Genomic DNA, 23711 nt, shown 5'->3' with positions numbered 1-23711 from the left:
ACTATTAATGAAGTAAGAATTCCACTGCAGTGTTATACTGAAATCACAGGATAACACATTTAGCAATTGGTAGAGGTCAGAGGTTACAGGATTTTGAAGTGACATTTACTGATTCGTGATTTTCTCCTCAATACTGCAAATAAAGCTAAATTCTCTATTACAACGAATAATGCTTTTCAGATGCGAAAATGCTTGAATCATTGTCAAGGAAAATGAGCAAATATTACCTTAGCAAGTAGTTTGTTATTGCTTTTTCTCACCGACCTGGAATCACACAAACTATTACTCCCAAAAATGACCATCTTTTCTGTAAAACACCACCCTGGATTAGGGCCCAAGTGGGACAGATGATAGGTGGGCTAGTCGTGGCTTTATTGGACACACAGGAGCCGTTGCCTCCTCATCATTATGATAAAGAGGTTATCTGATGATGAAACCCTGTTTCAGTGTGGTGATAGGGAGCCAACTGTCTCTGTGAGCTCAGAAACAGGATGTCACTACCAGGCTCGGCCTGTTTGAAAGGGTTGCTCAAGGTGAACGGGTTTCTTCTTCAACACACAAAAACACTTTTGTGCAGGGTAGTTCTTTGTGCTGTCATTTCACCACGATAAGGGATCTTTAACAGAATTCTAGAAGAGCCAACAGCATGCAAAAAAAAGTTGCACATCCCCGTGTTGTATGCGAGGGAAATCCCTGCAAATGTAAACAAACCAACTTATACTGTTTTTCTCTCTCTCCCACACTGACTTCCCTCAGTTCATCTTCCTCCTCTGAGTTAGTTCAATCTCAAAAAACGAAGGTGTTTTAGTGTGTGTGTGTGTGTGTGTGTGTGTGTGTGTGTGTGTGTGTGTGTGTGCGTGTGTGCGTGTGTGTGTGCGTGCGTTGCTCTCAAGCTGCCAGAGCATCTGCATCCTGACTCCAATTAGGAGAACAAACCACAGGGAGGCAGACCCACCATCAGGAGTTCAAAGGTCACCTGACAGGATGGAAAGAAAAAAGGCAGCGAGGCAGACGGCAAAGTACAGTAGATACAGCAGCAGAGAAATCTTCTCTCTGCCGTAAAACTCAAATAATCTGTCAAATCTCTCTCACACATACACACACAAAAAAAAACCACACACACAGGCTCTTGCTTTCACTCTGTTTGTCCCTGTCACCTCCTCAGTCTGTTTCCTCTTCCCTCCTCTCTTCCTCGGTTTTCTTCTATTTATGACTTCCTCTGAAATCTCGGCGTCTCTCGCACACTTATGTGGGCCATAAATCAGCCATTGAAAAGAACAGTGGACAGGAGGAGAGAGAGATGGAAAATCAGAGGGAGGCCTTCACCGTCGTCTGAGCAACTGTTTAAAGGCCCACCTGAGGGCTTTAAAACTGAAGCCTGCTGGAAATATTAGCCAACACAGGCCGACAGGAGGTCCGGCAGCACGCAGCATTAGCAAACGGTGTTGTGACAAGCCATCAGTGTCAGCTCTGCTTTGTGACATTACCAGACACACGAGTGTTATTAATTCTTCTCAGGGGTGATCTACCAGCTATCTTTTTCATATAACAAGAGCCATATCTTCAGCGTGTTTCTCCCTTACTATTTGATGATAAGCTCTGTGCTGTTGCAGCAGTGTGCTGTGAGCTTGGCCAGAGCAGCTCCACAGATGCATGCCAGAAACTTGTATGGGACTCCAGGGTGATTAATTTTTGAAGTGTGTTGTAAAGAGCTATGAGATCCATAAACAGGAGAGTACACAAGTGTCAATCCCCGGATAGTGCTGGTCACAACACAGTTAGCGAAGCTCCAGCTCTCAGAATCAACAGCGTATTCTTACGACTTCGCCAGATCAAATTGAATGGATTTGGAAGTTACTGGATTCAGTCACTGTTAATCTATTGCATTTTATTTAAAAAAAAACAATCCGTTTGTTCGTTTTTTAACATTAGATTTTTTTTCATTAGCACAGTTATTAATAGTGACTCTGATCTTGATCTTTCTAATTACAGGTGCCACTTTTGCTCTCATACCAGGGTCTCCTTTAAAACAACAGAGTGCTGCTTCAAACAATACCCTGCTAATCTCAGGAAACCCTTAAAAGAAAAGGGGTGGGGGTGGGGGGGCACTGTTGTTTCATTAATATGCCCCTGAGAGTACGGTGGCAGTAGCAGAAGAATGAGAGGGGGGTTATCAGCCCTCATCTGTGAGGAAAGCTCTCCCCCACCTCCCCTCGTCTCTCACTAGACTGTGCGTCCATCAGGCCTCATTACTCTAATGGTGGTGGCAGTGATTAAGGCTTCCTGGCTGCAGACCCCTTTGTTTGTTCGCTTGTGTTTCCCCTCCGTGAAGACAGTCTTCAGGATGCCTGTGGCACAGCTCCCCCCTCCTTTTGCGAGGATGCAGGGCTGCCAGAAACCCTTGGACCTTGGGAGTTATCACAAGAGGGGGGCTGGGACAGGTTATCACATTTGAAGAGGAGAAAGCCAAGAAGTACCCGTGTCCTGCACACACACTGATAATATGGCTAGTGAGGGTATTTAACTGCAACAATGCATCTCTCTCCCTCTCTCTCTCTCTCTCTCTCCTTCAGCAACTTACTTTGTGGCTGCACACTGTACGTGTTTGCACACTGTAAATCAGTAAAAAACAAAATGAAAAATACACTGAATAAAAATAATGTGAAAAGAATTCCCAAATAAAAACCAACCCCAGTCTTTCAAGTTCAAACTAGGGCCTTTGTTGTTGTCACCCCCGCCCCCCCCCGCTTCCCATTTCCTTCCCCCACTCTCTCTCTCTCCTCTGTAAACAACCCAATAAAACAAAATGACCAAAACAGCATTTTATGGTTTTAATACTTGCATAACTCTTTCAGTATTTAAACATGAAAAGGAATCCCAGGGGAAAGTGTTGTAATGGGAACCAGCGCCGTGTGACCCCCTTCGACATCCAGTACATAAGAGGAAAGTGTAGACGTTCATTGTTCTTTGTACGACATTACTAAAGCAATCTTGTCTCTGGTCACATTCAAGTGTGCAGTGATGTGAGGCACTCTGGCTGGCCTTCTTCAGTTTCACTCAATTCAGTCTTCTTTCTCGCCACTTCATTCATAATGGATAGCTCTTTGGGTTGCTGTCACCAACAGTCTATCAATGACTAAAAAACCGGCAATGGAACTCTGAGACAGCAGCGGCCTCTTACAGACGTGAGATCCATTTGTGGTCATGTTCATTATGGAGACGGAATCAGTTAGAATATCACCTTTTTTTTAAATGCCTGATGATTAAAAAAAAAATAGGATTCACAAATACACAAACTAAGGTTACTTTATAAGCACAGTTTGGTTTGGACTTTACTGTATGGATGTAGCAAAAAAAGACTACAGCATGAACAACAATCTATGCGAACAGATATCAGGTAGAAAAATCTGAGGGCCCAGACATCAGGTGCAGTCTTGCTCAATGCGAGGTCTAAAACATAACCGTCTACTCAAAATGCTTATTGTGGCGTGCACTCATAACACCTCCGGAGGGCCATCAGCTGCCAGACGCTCAAACTTCCAAAAATGATGACCATGCAGAACAACGGTCGTCATGGGAGACCATCAAAAAACAACGCGTACACAGAAAGCAAGTAAACAGGCACAATACGCACACAACGACCATGTGTAAACAAAGAGCGGTATCCGTTTGTCCCACATCTGGGCAGTGAGCGGCAGAGCTGAGGACCTGTGCACAGCTGTTCTCCCTGGGCTGTCAGTGGGCTTCACCAGGCTGGGCCCATCCCAGAGGCCTGTGCTGGGAGGCCTGCACACAGTCTGACATCTGGACTACACAGGAGGGAGGGATTTTTTTTTTTGAACGTACTGCCACTCTTTCTATCTCTCTCCCACTCTCTGTCCCATCTTTTCTCCAGCCTTCCTCAGAAGGGACCAGGAGTCAAAGTCACGAGGGAAGGGATGATGAACATCTTTACAATTGAGCCCGCTGACTCTTGAGCAGGAGGACTGTCCCCTTGCTCCCTTCATCCTCCCTTTCTCCCCCACCTTTCCCCTCAGTTCACCTCTCCGCTAAAGCCGTCTGGCAGGGCCACTGAGTGAAGGCGCTGAGGGACACTTTACATGTGCAGTCTAAGAGGAGAGTCGCAGTGAACGGCGACACGTCACAACAACGCGCAGGTCATTAATCAGTGTCGTGTGTCAAAGCGCATAAATTTCCAGAATGAAAAAAAGGAACATTACCCAGTCTACTCAGAAATGCGATTTTCTGGGACGTAATACTGTAAATGTAAATAACACTTATCTTTTTGTATATTAAAATTAGAGGATCATTCAGTTGAACTTAAGAGCCACATAACAGTGTGGAGGCAGTAGTGATTAATGATATTCAGAGCTTTGTCCTTTATTGACCTCTTTGTAAAGGTGCACAGTCCTCCACCTACATCTTGGCTTCATCTAATGAGCTCAGCATCACCGGCTACACCGACTTTGTTTTCAGTCTTATAAGAGACAGAACTTATGCTCAAGCCTCTGAAATGCTTTAAAGAGCTGCCATAACCTTCTGTTATTCTTCTAGTTCTTTGTTCTTGTCTCTTGGTTTGATAAGGCATGCCAGCCGCCAAGGTCATGTAGACAGGAGAGGGGAGAAGAAAGGGGGGGGGGGGGTATTTCTCTGGTGTAAATGAATAGTTCTATCTCTCTCTAGATGAAGAGGAAGAACCTCATCAAAATGTTGTCTCTCCGCTTCACAAAATGAGACCACATTCAAGTCAGATGAATGAGAATTGTCAAGCGCAAAATCATAATTACAAGCTCGCATATTCCCTCCAGCACCGGCGAACGACTTTATCAGGCACCCATTGGTCTGTTCTCGTGTTAGCTGAGGGAGGATCCTCTAGGCCTTCTCTTGTCTGCAATCTGCGATTGTTGTATAGTATTCCAGGGGGGGTATCAGGGCTGAAAGGACCGAATTTAACAAACCTAATTATCATGCCTTAATTAGTATCAGGGGTAAACCTCTGTGGGACACCTGCAGACTTAATTTATATCCTGACAAGCCAGGAACAAGTGTTAATGTGCCGTATTTATGATAATGCCCCAAAGTGTGCAGGAGGAGCAGGAGGAAGCTCACCTCAACTCTTGGAGAACAATGTGAGAGGCAGGTAATTACAGGAAAAGGGGCTGAAGTGCTCAGGGATCAGTCCAGTCCCAGTGTTGATACACTGCAATGAAATAACAGCACACGCCATCAATGGAACAGACATGGCTTCATAACTTTTGGGAATTTGGAAGATTTACAAGGTGAGAAAATATATAACCTCTTGCTTTTACATATTTCATTCCAGGCTCATTGAGGACAATGATAAAAAGATAGAAAAGGATAAAGTTTTTGTTTTTTTTAAAGGACGAGGTTAAGCAAATAAAGCCCCCACATTATCTTAAAGCTCAGCTCAGAAATGCTAGCCTTCACAGAAAATTCTGCTACCACATATAAATGGGACAATTGTTGTCCTATTAGTCAAAAATAGATGTGCCGTTTGTCTGTTTTGCTACCACAAGCATTTACCTTTGCAATCGAAAAAATAGGTTAGCAGGGCGGGGAAGAAACCTGGAAAAATTGTGCATGTTTAGTGGCTCTGTACACGGAAGTCTAACCACTACAGACTTCCGTCAGGCCGCGTCAACACTTTCTGCAAAGAAAGAACAAGCAGAGGACATATTTCCACTGCTCAATTATAGAGGTCAAAGAGAATTGTGTCGAAATGTGCATTACATCACAAAAACATGCAAACAAAAGTCAAAATGTACTTTCCAAAAGATTTATGATGAATGTGTGTGTACGGTAAGGCTAACTGCAAAACAATAAGACCCCATGGCGAGTATAGAAGAGGTACGGAGGAACAACTAAGTTATATTTAGAAAGGGCTTTACCTGACTCAACTCCAAAGTAACTTGTTTCTGTCCTGTTCAACAATGACATAAAATATTTTGATGCTCTTAAAACAGCAACATAATAATTTCAAAGTTAGATGAAAATGATGTGTCATCAAAATGTTGAGAGGAAATCTGCCAATCTTAAAAAACATTTGAAACTGATACATAAAGCAGTTACTGTCGTATACGTGGGACTTGACACGAATCTTAAAAACCAAGTTTTGACTCACATTACAACTTGCGTACATTCAGTCTTTGAAGTAAGCCGTGTGTGGGATATGGGGGTGCGTGAGTAGTACAGGGATTATTCATCTTTACATTTCTAATTTGAAGATTTCTTAATGGGGGGAAGATGTTGAGCAAAGTCTGGTGTTGCCCCTTTAACATGTTCACTGTCACCATTTGGATGAGAAAATGATGATATTCCTCCTCCCTCTCATCGCAGTGTGTTTACGTTATTACTTTGTCCTCATCACGTCTTTTTTAGAAGCGTGGGCTGGCTGATGTTCCACCCTTCCACTGGACCACATTAAAGGAGAACTGTATAATGTTTTTACATGCTATGGGTTGACCTACTTTTCAGAAGTTTGCTTTTACATCCAAACAATAAATCCGTCTATTGGGGGAAAGAAACACACATAAGAATGATTTAATGCGCGTGTGGAAATCATTTTCATCACGAGACATTATGTTCAATGTGTAATGACGCATAAAAGTGCATGATTTCTGTTTTGACATTTTTGACAAGTGACATCTTTCTCCTTTCATGTAATCCTTTGAGGGCTTGAACGTTAACGTTACAATCTGATCCCAAGTTGTTTTAGCCTTGTAATTATTTTCATTTTTTGAGAGGAATAGCATTGAAGTAAACGCATGAAAACACAAAAAGAGGCTCCTACTGGTCATTCTGTTTATTTGGCATCAAGCTGTAGAAAATTCTTAGTCTTCAAAACAAAGTCGAACATCTGGCGCCAACTCTCCTAGCTCAAAGTTGATGTCTCTTTTCTGGGCAGGGAAATAGGTGCCCTGCAACTCTGGATGATCCATCATACGCTGAAAGCAGAGGTCATCCGAGAGATGATCACAAGTAAGTGTGTGTGGTGTGGTAAGGTTAGGTATGTGTGTGTGTGTGTGTGTGTGTGTGTGTGTGTGTGTGTGTGTGTGTGTGTGTGTGTGTGTGTGTGTGTGTGTGTGTGTGTGAAGGGGTGGAAGGTGGGGGCAGGGAGAGGGGGGCCTTTATTTTGTTTTCCACATTGTGGAAAGAATAATGTTTTTCTAAGAATCCAAATCACCAAAACCCCTAAATAGGGTTTGGCTTTGAGTCCCAAGACAGTTTTGTGGAAAATTATGTAATTTACATGTGGAGGGTATTTTGTTTGTTAGAACCCAGTCTATACTTCCAAGAGCCAAAATCAATTTACTTAAATTACTGCACTAAGCACCATAATTGTGCAGGTAATGAAACAACTAAATCATAATGGATGTGTTCTCAGAAGATTTATGTTTCATGTCTGAATGACTGCTTCGAACAGACTTCACCACTGACTGAGATGTTCAGACTTTTATTGCGAGCTGGTCTGTTGGAAGTGTCTGTGCCTTCTGTCAGTGGTGTTGTGTTATTAAAATCAGCTGCGCTAAATCAATTTGTCCTTTTGTCATGAAAGGAACATGGCTTCTTATTTGTAGCCCTGACATCTCAAAGTTGAGGGACAGTCTGTTTCATAAAATCCCGTTTACTCTAGTCCATTTGCAAAGCAGATTTTTTTGTCAAAAGTTTCCTTAATAAAAACTTAACTCAAAGATTACATTTTCAACAATTAGATTGAATAAATTAGCCGATTTGTTTTTTCACTGACGATTCATATGCTGGATTCCGGCACATTTTTTCTTTTCACAGGTTATGGGAGGTTGTACTTACTGTAACCAGTGGAGCCACACCTCTGTTCACAGCCGCAGAGGAACAGAGAAATTATTGTCATTAACACGTAACAAAACCAGTTTTCCAGAGCGGAAGTTTCATCATAATTGTTCAATTCATCAAAATGGCATTTGTATTTTGATTTTCTACCCAGGGAGAAATAGCGTATGTTGGTCCATGAAGCTATTATAAAGCCAATTGTCAAAAGTATTTTTTTCTTTCACTTTTTGATGAGCAGACAAACTGTTAAGTCTTGAGAGTTTACTGGTTTGACAGAAGACAACAGTCGACCTTGTAGCCGTTTTTTTTTTTTTCTCCACTTGTTGCGTTTGAGTTTCATTTGAGCGAAAGGTGTTGTTACACGAGATCACACTTCTTCCAACCTTCCATGTGCCGTCGTATTGGAGCTGAAGTATTCATGCCAGTATCAGATATTGACAGGTAACTGTGAGGCCCAGCCCCGCTAGCTCTGTGGCCAGATTGTGAGCAACAGAAAAACTGGATTGAGTAATCAGGCTGTTGGCAGGCAGACAGAAGCCCTCCAGTTGAGCTGAACTGCTTTTAAAGCCCTATCTGCTGTTGTTCCCCTCTGCGCTGGCAGCTTATCACCCAGACAGATTTCAGAGGCCTTGAACCGTGCACAGAGTCCATCCACGTGTGAGGAAAGCCCAGGCTCTCGTGCAGACAATATGACCCCCTGCCTCGGAGAGATGGAGATAACTCCCGCGTCACTGTGAGAAAAAACAAAACCTCACCATCTCCTCGGCTTCTGTTGGTGTCATCCGCATGTCTGGGAGAGGGAGGGAAGATTGTCTCTCCAAACAGAAGAGGGGAAGTTTAAAGTCTCTGCCTGGGGCTGTTAGAGATGATCCCTCAGGGAGCGGAGCCAAGATCATGATCACTCCTCCACATGACTGGTTCCATGTCAATAGGGTGCACACACACAACGACACACACACACATTTTCTATCTATCTCTGTCTCTCTCTAACACACACGCACACACAACATACTTACATGTGCTCTCAACACCTGCCCTCTGAAGGTTCCCTCTCAGTTAATTTCAACATTAATTATTGACTCTGAGTTTAATTTGAAAGGCAGACGCACTGTAAGCCAGGGGACACTGCTTTAAATAATGTATATGGCCCATTCAGAGGTAATCATATTGTCATTGATTAATATACATTGGTGCTGCGGAGCATACCTGATGTGTGTGGGAGCCAGGCACCGCGTATGATAAAACTTGGCTCAGAGAGCCGTGTCAGGCCAGGGGCATCTCTGGGGCCCCGTCCTCCTTGTCTGATGTTTCAATCACAGCTTAGGAGCTGTGATGCATGGAGGCATACACTATCAACTGACTAGATAACATGAGGAGCCCCAGAGAATCACCGCAGCCAGAGAAAGATAGACAAGGAAAAGGTAAGAGAGGGGGGAGGAAAAAAAGAAAAAGAAGAAATGCAGCCAGGCAGAGAGAGGGGTAGATAAATATCAAAACAATGGAGGTGGAAATGTGGGGAAAATAAATCAATGACATTAAATTAATTTCTTCACATAATTCCTTTTGCGATTTAAGGGGCTCCAAAAACCTCTCTTGCCCAGGAAAGATAGAATCAACACAATGAGTTCATGACGGAGGATACAAGGATGAGTTGCATCAAGTGTCCCACGTTGAGGCAGATGCACTGGGATTGGGACGGTAATGAATTCCCACACACTCTCTCACACTCCTGCAGACGCCCAGACGCACATGGCATGTCACCCCAAGTTTGGTTTAGACAAACACGGATCTGCCCAGAGAGGAGCGGGAAGCCGCGGCTGCTCCCTGCGATGAAAAATTCATAGACCGTTGTTTTACCTCGACGCCATTCAGAGAGCACAGAGTTCAAAAAACATACACCAATTACCGTCTGAAACTCAACCGTCTGGACACAACACATGCATGTTGATAGACGTAAACTTAGACACACTCGAACCAATAAAACGTCAAGCTACTCTTTCTCTCCCACAAACAAACGCATGCACACAGATGCTCTCCCTCTCTCCCTATCGGAGATATAAACAAATCCTGTCCAAGACTCTCCTCCTTCAGGAGATTGTGAAAGCTTTGGCAAGCTTGAGTGAATATGTTGTTTTTGTTAATACATAAAGATTAGGGGAAACAGTCTCTAGGCTCCTCTCTCTCTCTCTCTCTCCCCCTCCCCTGCTTTCATCCCTCCCCACCTTCCCTCTGTGTCTGGCAGGAGAGGTGGTCTTGTCAGACAGCTTCTCTCCCACGTACCGTGGAGCTCGGAGAGGTGCGGAGCAAACAGGCTGAATGCTGGGAGGCTTCTGTCTCTCTTTCTTAAAACCCTTTTTTCAGCTGCTGGAAAATACTCTCTGACAGCAGACCTATGTGTTATGCTGTATGTTTGACAGGAGGGGAAGAACAGCCTGCACCAGATACAAAATAGCACCACAGGCAGATGCTTAGCCAATCTGAGAAAGCCTGGCGGGTTCAGTAAGAAACAATATTCTACAAGTGAAGAGGGACAGTCCGTTATATGTGGTTTGTTCAAGACTGTTTGCAGGGCCTTTTTCTGTTTCTCAGTCCCAGTGCTACGATACTGAGTAAGTTATGGTGACCTAACCGAAGCGGGTGGTTAAAGCAGCGCTCTCTTATCTGTATCTTGTGGTAATGCTTGTGTGAAAGTAGGTGTTAGGAGGGAGAAGGTAAATGTAGAGCAACGGAGACAAGGCTTATTTTCCTTCATCAGATATATTTGCTATAGAGACGCAGTGGAGATAAGGACAGAGTCACTGACAACATGGAACCACAAACTTAACTAAACACCAGTTCATGTCATTTCACCGGATTCTTCATTTTATCTAAAAAAAAAACCTCAATCAACAACATCCGACAACATTTAGAGTCACACAAAAACTAATTAAATCAGTGAGGAGATTTGACCATTTGCCCATGTTTGGTCAAAACAATTATTTTAACTCTACCTCCCAGTTACGTCAGTCTCCATCAGTGGGCAACCACACCTCGCAGTCTCCCTCCAACTTCCATCTCTCAACAGGCCTGTGAGCCACTCCAGTCAGCCCCTGAGGGAACCATTTTTATCATCCAAAGTGAGGAAGGGAGAAAGGCCAAATCACATCAGAGGCAACACCCACTGCACATAAAGAAGTTCTCTGCTGAACAATGAGCACCACCTCTGTCTCCCAGCTGAGCCACACAGCCTGGGCTTAACCAATCATTGGGGTCAGAGCAGCCGCATGGATGACCAAAGTGCAGCCACCGTAATCTAATTGTCATTGTATTGCCTTCAAATGTAAAAGGCATCTCATCTTCAGTCTCGTGAAGGGATTGGAGTGTAGATGAATAGGTCTGAGGCCTGTGTAGGCGACTTTAAACTGATTTAAAGGAGTCTGGTATGGTATTAAGATGCACTTTGGGGTAGTGGTGTTATTCAGGCTTCACAATAGAACTCTGTTGGAATGATGCACCAGAGTTAATCAAAGTCCAACATCTCCATCTAATCCCAATTCAACAGCATCTGTACACAAACAAATGCAATGCCAGATATATTGCTAAAAGTAAAGAGGTTTGATTCAGAATATGAATCTTTAAAAAAATGTTAAGACTTAAGAAAGTTAATATTAGTGTAGAGAGACTTTTATTCATGAGAAGTGTGAGGGACAAAATGATCAACCAAAGTATCCGAATTGAACTCAGGTCATGAGTCAAGATCAATTTGGGGGAGGGGACTCGAGCCCGGCCGATATTAACCTTTCACAGATATATATCGGTATCGATTACAAACTTTTAAATATCCATTATGATAAATGGTCTTCTGGACACTTTGTTTCAGTATTTTCCCCCCAACCCCCTTTATTTATGCAGATGGATATTGTTTTATTTACAAGTCCTTAAAGTGCAGCCACATCGTGTGAACAAAGCAACAATGTCAGGCTACTCTCATATCTCAGAGAAATATGCACACGTATTTATAACACCACACAACAGTGATGCCAGCATCCATCTGCACTTAGCCGCAGCCTCCTCCTTCATTAGCCAATGGCACCTTTAGCTTATGGTCAGAGCTGCAGCAGTGTCTATAGTGTAATGAAATTTACGAAGAAGAGCCACTTGGTATGCCAGCGATGCGGCAGCAGGTCCCCATGCTCAGTGAAAACCACACGCTTGCTTTTATAGATTGCATAATGGCCTGCATGAAAATGGTTTCACACCAACATAAATCAAATGTCAAAATACAACCGGAGCAAGACAATTCCCATGGTGCATACATGGACACACACACACACACACACACACAAAAACTAGCAGTCACACAAGCTCAAAACAGTCAGCCGTCCAAACAGCTCACAGTCCTGCTTATGCAGATACATGTAGACCCTAATAGCATACATAATAATTTATTAAGAAATGTTAAATATTCATCAATATTAAATTAATCATTTATAGCAGATCTTTAAATAAAAGGGTGTCCTTGAAGTTTTAGATGTGAGGAGTGTCTTTAGCAAAGAGGCAATCCCCCGTGGACATTTTAAATCTCTGATGTACAACACATGGGCTGCTGTTGTATAATAACTAGCCCACTTTGATAACATCTCACACAAAGAAAAGAAAAAAAAACACAAGCACAGAACAATTGTCACTGGAAAAGTTATTCATTGTTAGCGTCATAATTTGTTATCTCCCATGTCAGGGTGATGGGAAACACTGCTGGAAAGCTGTGAGAAAATTAGGCATAAACATGTGTGGTTGCAGGAAAATGACTATTTTACAGCTGGCCAACTAAACAAGATCCACCCTAGTCATGAGGATCACTGACGTAAACTGTAGTCTTGTTACTTCAAGTAAAAGACTTTGCCATTCACATAGGACGAACGCAGCAGGATATTGTCCAAGTCTGACACGTTCACACCAATAGGAACATTTCCGGAACATTCTGTGGCGTCTGGTTAGAGGAGGAGGCAGGACAAGAAGATTAATGCCACTCTGGGAAGCAGTGTTTTTGTTGACGGTCACCAACACGATGACTCGCCCTGAATTTTACAGAGATTCTCCTGCTGTATTCTCACGTGGGCTCCGTCAGACATTTTCCAGAAATTGACCAGGGGGCTGGCAGGAAAAGTTCTTTTCCTTCGGACTTCAGTGCATCCAAAGAACATAGCTCACACAGACACACATATACCACTAAACTATAGGGGCCATACTTTGGGAGACTGTGGAAACTACATGATGAATTTAACTTTCTTAATCAATCAAACACGACTTGCAAGAATGAAGTCATCACACACTCTGTAGGTCTGTGGCCACGAAGGCAGAAGAGGCGAAGGACGCAGTTCCTTGCCAGGGCACACCGGCTGGTGAGACTGGATGGGACACGCTGTTCCACAGCAGCTCAGTGCCAACCACACCTGTGCCCACACACACTCCACACTCTCCAGGGCACACCGAGGTCACTCGGACTCTCTGCTCGCCACACCTGTCCTCCCTCCTCGTCCTCTCACCCTCGTATAGATCCTTCTGGAAAACCCCCAACGGAGCGGCATGCTGGACACATGCACGATCGGCTGCTCGGCGAAGGGCAGATGTAAGAACGTAAAGAACATTCCTCAGACAAAGTGGGTGTGAGAGAGAAGGATTTTCTCCTCTAATTCTTGAGCATACACTTGTAGTATTCCCTCTATTCTCTCCATACCATTCCCCTTATCAGTTCAGCCCATGCCCTCAGGCGGGAGAGCAGCGAGTCAGGTCGCTCCATCAGTATGGGGAAAAGCAAGGTTTGGCGCAGGGTTACGGCAAAAGGCAGCTTATAAAATATTATACTGCCATGATACCAAATAATCAGGAGCTAATTCATTGTGTGGCCCTCTCTCATCGCCCCCTAAGCCTCCTTATTAGGGGGCTTAAATCTACATTTGCAGCTGATGAGGGTGCTTCTCCTCTTAAATTTAAACAGTGCATACCAGAGTGAGACAGCACACTAATATTAGATTTGGCCCTGACTTCCCCACTATTTGTAAGAGTTGTGGATGATAGAGTCGGATAGATGTGCTAAAACATAACACCTAAAGGAATGAAAGGATTTTTTTTTGTCTGTGTGTGCGAAATACAGAGATCTGAGTGTGTCATCTACATCTGATTATTTTATTGATAACAGCTACTGGGTGGCAGGTCCACAGATAAAAGGCTTAGCCCCGATTCATATCCCTACTGCAAATCCTTCCTCTCAGTACAGGTCATTTTCTATTTAAGTTTTTAATTTATCTACAGCATCAACTAAAATTATTTTGACTCCTGTAAATGCTTTTTTTTTTTTGCAAATCACAAAACTGTGTCTCGCTCTAATTAGTTATTTTATCACTTGAATGACAAATTTTGAATTGTGTCCCGGAGAATTCCCAGAAAATAGTCGCACATGGATATATCATACCAGCAGGAAAACCCTCATCTATGTAGCTTCACCATAAATCAGGCTTAATTCCCTAGAAAGAAGAATGCAGGAGGACACTGTGCCCAGCACTAAAATAGTATCACCCAGGGCTACTTCTGATTGAATGTTTTATCACAGACAATCCTGAGTGGCGGAAAAAAAGAAACTAATTCATCCATCCTGCTCAAGAAAAGAACTGTAACAACCATGTAATTCCTCGGAGATTGTGTCATTGCAGAGCACTTTGATTTGTCATGTTACTCATGTCTTTTCATCCTTCTTTCTTCCTGCACTCGACTCTATACTCGGGTATCGCGTGCTGTAATTCAGCTTTTTATAACCCCCTCGCTCATTCACCTATTGAGTATCTGCCACGGTAGTACCAGGGCCACATGAGTTCATCACTCCGTCTCAGTAAAAGGATACAATAAGTATGTGTCCAGGGCAGCTTAGGAAGGGCACGGATATCCATCAGCAGTGCATATGATGGATAACGGTTGTGTCTGGGATGAATAGACATGCAACACAAAATACAGTGAGGCCAAAACGGGCAGGAATATACATTACATCCATTTAATCATTGGTGCGTGTTAGGAAGGCACGAGGGCCTTGCTTTCTCTATCCCTGCCGCCTTCAAAAGCTTTGCGTAGATTGATTATGTACAGAGAAGCAGGGAGCATAGCTGCAAAACACCTGCCAAGAAGAGGAGGCAGCAAGCTTTTTCACTAATACACAAAAAGCACGCAGGAAGACTGAATGGATGACTGCTTATACCCAGATAAATAGCTCAGCGTATGCAGAGTACTGATGGAAATCGAGCTCCGTAGCACCGGGGTAGAAAAAGTCACCACTCCGAGTCCAAACTCCCGTCTGCCACTTGTGGAATGTAGAGCGAATGTAGTGACAGTTTTCTAATCCTTCACAGAGAAACCAGAGCTGAGGTGAACTGTCTGAAGGTATCAGAGTTTTAACAGCAGTGAGTGAAGGGATCCAGGATTACCACCCAGTAAAAGGAAGCAGGTCATTAAGAAGGAATATGAAACATGGAAAAATGATGAGGTGTTCCCTGGGTTCAAAATCTCATCATCATCTCTGTGCACGTATCGGTCTTGATGCCCAAGGCCTTATTTAACCTCGGAGTTAAAATACTCACAGCCTTTTTACGCCCACATGAAACTGGGCCATTAAGGTCATCCTGGATAAATGTATTCATGAAGTGTGATCTGCATGAGCGGGGAGAAGAAAAAAGAGCTGTGAGACAGCCCTGCCAGAGACGTCTCCGCAGTGATGATGTGATTGATGATGATTAGAGATCTTGTCTTAAATCGATTTTACAGGACATGTCATCTGCATTTCATTTACAGAATGAGTACCTGCTCCCAGTACTAAAATGTAAACATGTCTCTTGTCCTTAATTCAAAGGAGCGCCACGCCACATGTCAAGCCTTTAACACCGCAGACTGTTTTTAGCCAACAGAGACCAACAGAAAGCTGTCTAGTTTCAACTCAACTTCTCTTCGTCCGAAGCTGGGGTTTTGAAGGACCCTCGCACCTTGCGAAGGATGAAGGCAGCGGCAGCAGAAAGAAAGAAAACAAGGCAACAGGAAGAGGAGCAAGCAGGGAGCAATTGTGTAACACTTGAAAAGACAAAAGGGAGCAGAGCTCCTTTAATGTTTCTTTTATGAGAGGATGAAGACACAGGGAGCAATCAGCTTTTCCAATATACATGGAAAGGTTGAACTGCTCTTTCATCCAGATTCAATGACACTCACTGCTCATAAATATAGATAAGTAACATGCAAATCAAAAAAAACAAAAAAAACCAACATGCAGTAATTTTTGTTGTTTAATATCTTATTTGAAAATCTAGGCAAATACAGTATGATGAGTGTGTATGACCTGTTCAAAGATAGTGCAATTGGTGGATATATGATAGCAGCTCGGAGCCTGAATGTGTTGATAAATACCGTTGTATATATTTTTCTTATCTTCTTTGGACAAAAAAAAAGCATCATGCTTCCTTTCTAACTTCCTCAGCTTAGGGTCTTGAGAGTGGCATGGCAGTGGGCTGTCTTTCACAGCCGGACAGGGAGCCCCCCTCACCTCTGTCTCATCTGGGAAGCCCTCGGGTCGGGCTGAGGGAAGAAAGAAGGCTGAAGGCAGAGCCGGATGAAAAACGAGGGTGTCACAATATTGTTGCAAGGTTAGCACACCCGCTAATGGAGCTGTGCTGGGGCAGGGCACCCTGAGGATCGACCCCGCCAAGGGGGGCATGTACAAGCCCAAGATAAACTACTGTAGGGGGCATGGCACTGCCCCAAGCCCCACTACTGCCCGCTAAGCAGTGACACACACACACACACACACACACACACACACACACACACACACACACACACACACACACACACACACACACACACACACACACACACACACACACACACACACACACACACACACACACACACACACACACACACACACACACACACACCATAGGCTTAAGACAACCTCTCAACAATTATAGCTGACCATCAGATGCAATACTGAGATACCTACTGCTCCTCAAGTTAGCAAAGTGTTTGACATAGCATTATTCAATGTTTATAAAAAGCTGAGTAACACTGTAACTTTACTCCGACAGGGTGAGAGCGGAGCACTGTCACCTCATTGTTTCAAACATCTTAACTTTGCACGTCAATAGTCATCAAAATACTTTGACAGTGGAGACATTAATGTTCTTCTTTATTCGGTGCAGTGATAACTTTCTTTCGACCCAAACCAACCCCTTCCCACAGAAAGAAATCATCTTGTGTAAAAAGAGGAAAGAAAATTGAACGAGCAGAGGGGGAAGCGGCCGGTCTGTGTTTCATGTTTCAGAATAACCAGTTGCGCTGCTGTCCACCTTTCATCATGTGCAGCAGACTACACGGAAACATGCTTGTCGTCTGTCTTTTCAGCAGCATAGATGTTTTTAACACGGCCAGGTAAATCCTGATTATCCCAAGAGCTCAGAGGGCACTGCGCACAGCCAGGAGAAAAATGAGAGAAAGTAAAGAAAGAGACATATGGCTGACATGCTCCCGCTGTGCGGGGGCTGCACCATTGAGCGGTCAAGTGTGGGGAGTTTCAGACAGAGGGGACATGAAGAATGACATTCCCTGGAAGATCTCTCGCTCACATGGGACTCTGAGTTGACAAAGAGGGCTCTGTTTGGCAGAATGGCAGCCATGTTAATGACCAGTTTATCACTGTTTGTCAGGGGAGGGAAAAAGGAAAAGATGGGAAGAAGGAAAAGGTTTCCCAGCAGGCCTTTAAGGAGACTGACTTCCTGCCAGCAGAGGAGAGGAATGCTGACATCTTCCTGTTGGCTGCTCACAGGCGCTTTTGATTGGTCATGAGGGGATACAGATGGGTCAGTAAGCCATGCTTTGATTGGACAGAAGGAATGTGGAGGGGTCAGTGTGGAGTCCAGTCAATGTCAGGTCTAGGGTGAAGGTTTGAAGGAGAGTGAAAGACACTCCAGTGGAGAATGGGAAGGAAGAAGGGGGCAGAGAGAGAAAAAAATGAAATGGATTAAAAGGGACTGAGTCAACAACAGTAGTGATACGCTGTAAAATACTGAATTCAGACAATATCTCAAAAAAGAGAGTGGCCGTATATGTCCGCCTGTGGCCGTGTGTAATCTGTCTGTCTCTGTGTCTGACAGTGTGAGATGGGGGGTGAAATGGGCTGGTTACAGGCAGGATTGAGCCCGCCTAGAATCCAGCAGAGAAAGGCCTGTCCAACAAGCTTCACCAAAGCCTCTGTCGCTGATTTAACAAAGCCCCTCTTATTCGGGGCAGCAGACAGACGCCCACAGGGAGAAAACCTCAAAGACTTTAACAACACCTCAAACCCCAGCCTCAATGACGGCTTGTTTCTTTCATTATGGAGCTCAAACGAGGGCTCTGTGGGTGCCAGTGTGGGCATGCCCGTATTAAAGAGAAAATAAGCCTCTGCCCACACATTATCGCTCACATGGCACCGACACCCACAGTCATGATTGCGTGGAATTTTCCAGTACGAGCATCTCATCATTCAGCGTAATATGTTTCCATGTGTGGTGGCAATTAAAGTGCCCAAACACAGGAGCAGTAACAGGAGCCACTCTGGCTCCTGTGTGCGGAGGCCACCATGTTTCTGCAGTCCTGTGAAAACCACAGCACACGGTAGATGCCTTGCATGAAACGCTGCAATACCTAATAACACATGGCACATATAATTATGTATAAACACACCAGGGGATTTGGAAGATGTAGAGATACATAAAACACACATGTTGCTGTCGATCACAAAACAATTCAGTACTCGAAGAACACAAAGCAAAGTTGTTCATACTCATGTAAAGAGACTGCTGTTTTCTTTGCCTCACTCTGAATTTCTATTTTTTATATCGTTTGTGTCTTTCCTTGGAAACAACCCGCAATCAACTAAAATACTACTATAACTGATAAAACCTGACATTTTATCCTAAAAAACTGAGAACTTCGGCCAGATATTTAAAACAGTCACAGTGGATTACTGTGAGAATAGCCAGTGCAGTCACAGTATTTCTTCTGAATCCACCAGTACTCAAGATTGAGCTCCTATGAGAAAACCTTTTTTTAATCAGATTTTCTTCTCTCTGCTTCTCCCTTAGTTTCTGTAAGATTTTAAAACAGTTTTAAAACTGTAGTTTTCTCTCATTGAACATAATCAATGTGTACCCCTGACGTCTACTCGTTTACTTTGAGGAAAAAAACGCACGCACGCACGCACGCACGCACACACACACACACACACACACACACACACACACACACACACACACACACACACACACACACACACACACACACACACACACACACACACACACACACACACACACACACACACACACACACACACACACACACACACACACACACACACACACACACACACACAGGTTTTCCAGCAACCTCTACCGAAATTGCGAAAGATAAAACACCCACAGACCAGCAAAAGGACACATTCACTTCCGCTTCCTTCAAAGTGCCGCTATTCCGATAATCTTTCCACCCACCTGATACCTCATAAGCAATGAGCCTTACCAATACTGAAAATGGACAGCAATCTATCACCGGCATCACGGTGACAGCACTGTACTCCTACTGCTCTGTGAAACTGCACAGGTTCAGTCACTCTGCACTACACACTCTGACCCCTTCATGCACTGATGGTATTGGGGTGTTTCATCATAGTGAGAGACATTAGATGGACTGAGGTTACATGGGCCAGAAAAATATAATAATAGTAAGGAGGCCTGACGGGAGACTTATCAAAAAGTTTACAGGGGAGGTAAAGTACACTGGGCTGAACCTGGCAAAGGGCTATCGGGTGTTATGGTTTTGAGGGACAGTGGGGAAGTGCTTTTGGGGATAGTGGGGTTAATAGTCCAGGGAAGACAGGCCTGGCACCAGCATGTTATAATAATACACTTGGCAGCTAGAATGGTGTCAACCCCTTAATTCCCCCCGGGGAGAGAAGGACACAGCCTAATCTGTATTCAGTCCTGACATTGTCCACATCTGATATGGAACATTAGCCCCCAACTCTCTCTATAGACTAGTGTCCTTCGGTTTATATTACTTTATGTTAATAGAGAGAGAGAAAACTCCATGTGCTGTCGTTTGTCATTGTTAGCAGGGTTGCTCCCTGAGCCTGTTTGAAATGCATTTGTTTAGAAGAGAGGGAAAAAAAAAAGGGGACGGTAAACCTGACTGCCCTGGGAACCACGTCTTTTCTCCATCTCTATTGATCTTTGATCCAACCAAGGGTCTCCGTGCCCCCCCCCCCCCCTTATTCTCCTTGTCCTGTGTTCTGCACTCTCCGTTCACCGTCTATTTTCCAATTGCTCTGCTGAACAAAGTCATCTGTGAGCTATATCTACCTGAGGTGGTTAAGCCGGAGAGGGAGAACAACAATGACCTGGCTCCTTCTAACTCTGTCTTTAACGACTGATATGGAACCACTGATACTACTACAAGTATTTACATTTGTGTATTGCCGATAGTACCAATAAAAGTACCTAATAATACCATTACCGTTCTAACAATGGCTTAAAAAACACATTTTATTGTCATCAGATATCCTTAGTTTGCAGTCTGCTCTACTGTGAGACTGACCTCTACCAAAAAACGACCACATTCAAGCAGCTTATCAAGTCCTTGTTTTGAAGACCGCAGACCTCTAGATCGTCATATGAGTTCGAGGACTTGTTTACTTTTGTCATCCTTGCTTATGTTATATTATTTCCAAACTGCTGACATTGCTCCTTCTCCGCTTACTGCCACCTACCTGCGCAACCGACTAGAGGATGCTACTTTACCGTGAAGTGGTAACTGGTGCTGAAATATCTGAGTAGTTTTAGGATTACAATTATGAGTACATTGGCACATTATCAGACACGATACCTGATACTGGTATAGGTACAACCCTAATGGTTAATATGTCAGGGTATTTTCATAAAATTATTTTAGTTCCCTCTCTCTTTTTAAAGCTAAACATAAAGAAGCTGCCCAGCTCTTGTCATCTTGAACAACACAGTGTGCTGAGAAGAATCTAAGGGAAGAATAAATCAGTTTTTAAAAAGGAAGGAATGAACTGTAAAATAAAAAGGAGGTCAAACAAAGTTAAATCTTCTCATGATAGGTCTTGAAGTATTTGTGTCATGATTCTTAACTAGTTTACACAGATAATTATTAACAATAGAAATGAAAAGCACACCAACATGAATAAATATGTTAAGCAGTTGCTCGACAAGAACTGAGCCACATTTACATTGTTGCTTAACACAACTTGCTCTACCTCATTTAAATTAAATAAAATGAGGGAGTGTCTGGTGAAGCCGGTGGAGGGAATATTGTTTAAATCTGACAATATTCTCCGACTTCTGTTGGAATTAATTCAGCTAATTGTCTTCAGCCCAATTAGAGTCTATTCCCCTCTGCAGTCTGGTGAAACAGTGCTGAGCTAATTGGATTAAATCTTTATCATTCCTTGGGAAACAGAGAGAAGAGGGAATATGAAGCAACGCTACAGCCTTTTTTAATTAAATCTAACCTAATGACTGTGCTTTTATTAACATCCGGCTTTTTCATGCCTCCGTGCCGCAAATAGAGCTGAAAATCTGGAAGTAGAGACCAATTTATTGTCTATGAAACCCTCTCTATAATGATACCTGTATGTGATCACCAAAGAACACAGAGGTTCTCTATCCTCTTTTCTTTTTCTACCACACTTGTCACAGAGAACCAATAACAGGAGAGCCTCATTGTAAACCTGTGAGTGCACAGTACAGTAAAAAGCATGTCCCTGTGTACCTACCAGCCCTACTCATCCTCTTAAATGCCAATAATAATTAATGGTATTACAGCAGGATACTTCTGAGGCCCTTAAACTCTGTTTTATTAGTGGCCTTTAGATCGGCTAGGTGGAGCTGGCTGTGTGGAGAAAGCAGGCTTTGCCAATCCTTGTTAAGACATAAAAATGGATTACTGATAGAAAAAGAAAAAAATCATTGTTCATGGCTGATTATCAAGAGGGAGCCTTTTAATATTTTCTGCCATATATGTCAGATGACCATACTCAACGTGGCCAAAGTTTCAAATATTGATAAACACTGGTAAACATGTGAAGTAAATCCTCATGAGGCATCAGTCTGCTTTGAACTCCATATTCCAATGTTTTGCATCTGCTCCAAGCACAGCTTGTTCTCCCAAAACTGTGTACTTGACTGGCATTATTGAATGTATTGTACACCCGCATAGCCGACATTTCTTGTTCACTATACAATCCACGGGTGACAACGCAATATAATTGAACCAAAACTGAGACATCCTGCTATAATATTTGTTACTGTGGATATTTGTGCTGTCACACGTTACAGATCAGATCCAGCCTCAAACATGTATAGATCGATTTGTAAAATGTATATTTCCAGTCATTTGCTTTTGCTCTTAGAACCTCCACGCCGGTAAGAAGATGAGGCGGTGGGTGATGATGATGTTAGGCCATTCAAAAGAAAGTTGGCTTTCAAAGAGGCCAGAGCTACTGCCTGCTTCAGTCAGAGGCTCACCTGAGGGCCCCCCCGTGACCCATGAGAAGGATAAAGCGGAATAGATAATGGATTGATGGGAAAAAAGAAATCTTGAGTCCGTCTCCAAAGTCAATTTTTGTCTTGCTGCTGAGAGTTTTGTCCATCGAGCTAAAATGCCTCAGCTCCTTTAAGTTACATGGGTTGTGTCTTCAGGTCAAGCCGCAGATATTCAAATGAATTGAAGTCCGGGCTATGACAAGGCCACCAAAACATTTTATTGTTTCCCTTTAAACAACTACACTGTAGCTTTAGCAGTATGTTTGGGGTCATTGTCCTGATGGAAGGTGAACCTCCATCCCAGTCTCAAATTTCTGGCAGACTGAAGCAGGTTTTCCTCAAGAATTGCCCTGTATTTAGTTCCATCTTTCCCGCAATCCTAACCAGTTTTCCAATCCCTGCAGATGAAAAGCATCATCACAGCGTGATGCTGCCACCACTGTGCTTCGCTGTGGGCATGGCATTCTCGGGGTGATGGGGGGTGTTGGGTTGGTGCCACAGCGTTTCCCATAAAGACCAAAAAGTTCAAATTTAGTCTCGTCTGACCAAAGAATTTTCTTCCATGTGTTTGGGGGAATCTGCCACATGCTGTTTGGCAAACTGCAAATGTATTATCTTTTCTTTTCTCTTTTGTTTCCTTTAGCAATGGGTTTTTTTCTGGCCTCTCTCCCATTAAGTGAGTGTGGAGTGTACAGTTTAAGGTGGTACAATGGAAGGTACTCTCGTGTGGATTTTTGCAGCTCCTTCAGTGTTTGTTGAATCTGATTAATGGCTTCCTTGCTTAGTATGTGAGTGTTGATGGGCAGCATTCTCTTGGCATACTGTATTTTTCTAGAACCGAGCCCGGATCTATACTTCTCAACAACTTTGTATCTGATCTGTCTGGAGAGCTCCTTGGTCTTCATGTTGCAAAGGCCTTTTTTTTTTTAAATTCCAGGTTGAAATGCAACACAACAAAAAAAGTAATACTTTGGCAGGGCACAATACTCTGGTCAGTGATCTGGTAGTGCCATTTTTGTGTTGGACTTCGGTGACTATACTATACTCGAGTTATATGCACTCTGTACTGTCAATATGTACAATGCATCCACTTAACCTCAGTACATAACAACCATATGTGCAACAAACTCCTGACCACTCAGCTTCTTTGCTTCAGATTGAAGAGCCACTGTATTGATTCAGAGAAAACCCAGCCACCCCCCCCCCCCCCCCCCCCCCCCCCCCCCCCCGCCCCCACCCCCACCCCCTCTTTTGAAGAAACCAAGT

The sequence above is a fragment of the Scophthalmus maximus genome, chromosome 4 (genome assembly GCF_022379125.1).
Source record: "Scophthalmus maximus strain ysfricsl-2021 chromosome 4, ASM2237912v1, whole genome shotgun sequence".
Lineage (NCBI taxonomy): Eukaryota > Metazoa > Chordata > Actinopteri > Pleuronectiformes > Scophthalmidae > Scophthalmus > Scophthalmus maximus.
Note: the sequence above shows the minus strand (reverse complement) of the source record.